Source organism: Microtus ochrogaster, chromosome 22 (assembly GCF_000317375.1).
Source record: "Microtus ochrogaster isolate Prairie Vole_2 chromosome 22, MicOch1.0, whole genome shotgun sequence".
NCBI classification, from domain to species: Eukaryota; Metazoa; Chordata; class Mammalia; order Rodentia; family Cricetidae; genus Microtus; species Microtus ochrogaster.
Window position 1 is genome coordinate 29681714 of NC_022023.1, and position 4295 is coordinate 29686008.

Consider the following 4295-nt stretch of genomic DNA (forward strand, 5'->3'; position numbering starts at 1 on the left):
AGTATGAGAATTCACCATACTTATTTCCATAGCGACTGTACAAGTCCGCACTTCAACCAAAGAATGGATAAAGAAAATGTGGCACATTTACACAATGAAGTACGACTCAGTAGTAAAAAACAATGACATCTTTAAATTTGCAGGCAAATGGATGGAACTAGAAAAAAGAAAAAAACATCCTGAGTGAGGTAACCTAGGGCCAGAAAGATAGATATAGTATGTACTCACTCATAAGTGGATACCAGACATAAAGCAAAGGATAACCAGCCTATAGTCCACAACCCCAGAGAAGCTAGAACGCTCTTCCAGAAACAGATGGCCGCAGACGCAGAGACCTACAGCCTTTGGGCAGAGCTCCTGGAGTATAATTAAAGTGAGGGAGGAGGAATCATATGAACAAAGGGGCCAAGACCATGATAAGGAAACCCACAAAACCAGCTGATCTGAGAGAGTCCAGTCAGACTCTGGACTGACAAATGGGGAACCTAGGACCCCTGAATACAGGTTCCAATGGTTTGGCTTGGGCCCTACATGGGCCCACTGGCGGGGGCACCAGGATGTAACTCTAAAGCATGAGCTGACTTTGTGGAGCCCATTGTCCGTGGAGAGAGCCCTTGCTCAGCCTAGGCATGGGGGGCGGTGAGGGAGGCGAGAACTTGGTTCTGCCTCAGTGTTGGGACAGACTTAGGTGACTTCCCAGGGGAGGCATTACCCTCTTGGAGGAGTGGGGATGTGTGTGTGAGGGGAAGGGGAATGAAGCAGGAGGAGAGGTAGGAGGGGGAATTAGGATTGGTATGTAAAATAAATAAATGAATAAAAAAATAAAATTAGTTATGTAAAAAAAGACTTAAAATTTTAAATCAGGACTATTTTTTAATAAGCCTATTTCTGGCTTTAAATTCCAGTCGACACAGAGGGTCACAGATCTGCCTAGTCTTAGCCTGTTCAGTTTTCAGAAGTGACAAGATGGCACCAAGGGCACTTTGTCCTCAGTTTCTCCATGTGCTCCCAGTGCAACAGTGTTATTGCACTAACAGACCTATGGGCTGAGGGTCCACCTCCCCACTCTGTTCTCTTCTGGGATTCTTAGCAACAGCTGTGGGAAGCCAGGGGAGCTAAGAAGGGGATCCAGATCTCATGGCTCCATAGGCACGGTGACAGTTTGTGTGGTAAGATACACGGGCTCACCTTTCTTGAGTTGAGACCATAAATTCCTTCCTCTACGTCTTTGCTTTGCTATTTTGGGCCTACACACCTGAGGGTAATGTCTCCTTCTATAGCCATGCTAACCTAACTTGGATGTTGGGTTAGCGGATGTCATCACCATGGCAACAGCTGTGTGACTTGACCTCTATCTTAGAGGGGGACGCTATGAAGATGCTGACAACCATGTTACTTTACTGCCTCCTTGGTTAATGAAGTTGCTTGCTATGAGCCAAACTGGTGACGTCTATAAAATCTCCCTGTACCACTGAGCCTTTAGGGGATCGCCACACCCCGAGAATATCTTGCACCTCTGACATTCAGTCACATATCCCAATCCTCTTCTCACATCCTTCTTCAGTTTGTTTTCCTAAAGCATCCTGGATGCCTAATGAGATCATGGAAACAGGAGGTCCGAAGACTCTGACGTGGCCTCTGTTGTCAAGTGATAAAGCCAAAGTATTTTTATATCAGTGTAAGGAGTTATACCAGACCCCCAGGGTGAGATTTTGACACATATCTTTACTGCTCTCTAGAAGAGTTTTTCTGGCCCTGTGCCCTCAGGACAAGCTGGTGACCAAGGGGAGCTGACACTTTGGAATGTCTGACTTGGAAGGCTGGTGTGGATTAGCAGCAGCCCCGGAGAAAACTTAGAAGAGCATACATCCCAGCTGAGATGGCAGGTAGATAAAGTGTGCGAAGCAAGCCTGGTGGTGGATGGTGATGGCGCATGCCTGTAATCCTAACACTTGGGAAGCAGAGGCAGGCAGATCTCTGTGAGTTCGAGGCCAGCCTGGTCTATGAGATAAGTTCCAGGACAGCCAGAGCTACATAGAGAAACCCTGTCTCTCCCCCCACCCCCCTTCAAAAGAGAGCGAGAAGCAAAGGAAAACCAGCTTCCAGTTCTCTTGAGGGGGGAAAATGCTGGAGATGTAGGCTATGCTGGGTCTCAGTGCCTGCACTTTCTGCTAGTGTCTTCAAGCCTGTTTTTCTCTAATGGAGACAATTTTCTTCCCTCCTTGAGACTTCTTTGTCCTGTGTCTGTTTCTGCCCCAGAGGGCCCGATTGCTTTTGCGTTTGCTTACCAGTGATAGTGACTCAGACAGGCGAAAGAGAAAGAATTGATGGATGCTATCCTTTCCCAAGTTCTTTACTCCAGCATGGTAGCTTTACCAGGGTGTCCTTAGCTGAGTTCTACAGTCGCTGTACACATCGTTTCGGATGGTGTTTTACTGTGCATTTCAGCTTCTTTCTATCTGATTCCTGTGCTCATTCAAAACCCACAGAATGATTATGCGAGACAATTCTCTGGAGAACAAAAGGAGTGTTGTTGTTGTTGTTGCTTTCTGTTTTTTTTTTTTTTGTGTATTTTATAACATTTACTCAGGACTTAAAAAGGCCCACAGCTGAACAGTATACACACACCTGTGGACTATTAACTTATTACATTATCCTGCTCTGGTGTTTGGGTTCAGCTTCCTTTTGTTAAGATGGTATTGTCCAACACCGTCATATAAGCCATATAACTACCAGGTCCATAAGAACATCTGCATCTGCTTATAAATTATTGATTATTGATGACAAGCAGTAAGGCTGAATGTTTTTTTCCCTCCAGAATTGACAAAAGCAAGTTATATTAGGATATTTAAAAGTTGAAAATTTGTGTGTCATAGTAAAATTTCTAAGCTCAGAGTTCAATATATGCTTGTCAGACCTCTGCTTAAATGTAGATCTAGTCAAAGTTAGTTCAAAATTTTGGTCTTTGCCCTAACTTTATCTAATATTTCAAGGTAGTTAAAAATGCATATGTGGGGGACTGGAGAGATGGCTCAGCAGTTATGAGCATACACTACTCTTCCAGAGGTCCCAGGTTCAATTCTCAGCACCCGCATCAGGCAACTCACAACTGCCAGTGACTCCAGCTCTGGAGAGATCTAATGCCTCTGGCTGCTTCAGACATCTGCACTGACACACACACACACACACACACACACACACACACACACACACACACAGAGAGAGAGAGAGAGAGAGAGACAGACAGACAGACAGAGAGACAGAGAGACAGAGAGAGAGAGAGAGGAATAAAACTAAAAATAAATCTTAGAAAAGTTCCAGACTATTAGAACTGCTCTTCTGGGTGTTCAACACACATCCTTGGAGTCCTACACTGAAGTCATCAGAGGAAATAAAAAGGGAGAATGTTTCCTCCTTGCCCTTCCAAGTCTACTCTGTCCCAGGGAACTCTGGAGCATCTCTCGAAATGTCCTGTAACCGCGGGAAAATCACCCATTCTCTTGCACAGGGAGGCCATGAGGCCCCACCAGCAAATTCTAACTAGTATCCAGTCTACACCAAAGAGGGACAACCCAGAGGGGAAATTCCTGGATGTTTCCAAGTGCAGCTACAGTCAGGCCAAGCAAGGTCTTTGACTGCCCTCACCTAGGTGAACCAGCTAGTTAAAGAAAGGCTAGAGGAGGCAGAGATTCATTGCAAGCCCACGTAATTCCCGAGGACAGGGTCCTCAACTGGGCTTAACAGTTAAAAGATCATTTTGGCAACCTGAATGATTTTAAAGAGGAAAATGCAATCAAAGACTAAAATGATCGATACGTTTCAACAGTCCAAGGGGGCTCTCTTTGTTTGTTTTCTATGGTGATATAACTACCATGACTGAAAGCAAGGCAGGGAGGAAGCTTACCTTCCAGCTTATATCAGGGAGAGAGGTCGTGGCAGGAGCTCAAGGCTGGATCCTGGAGGCAGGAACTGAAGCAGAGCTAACAGAGAAATGCTGCTTATGGGCTTGCCCCGCCTGATTTTTTTTTATGTAACCCCCAAGGACGGGACCAGCCCCAGTGGGCTGAGCCCTTCCCCATCAATCAGGACGCAAGAAATGCCCCATTGACAACATTACAGGGGCATTTTCTTAACTGAGGGTCCTTTTTCCTGGGCGACCCTAGCTTGTGTCTCGTGCACAAATAAACTGGCTTGCATAGGATTACACTCCACAGACCATCTTCAGTATACATGCGGTGCTGTTTCTATAGCTGTTTCTCAGTAATGCTTTTCTTCTTGATAAGGAAAATGGTGCC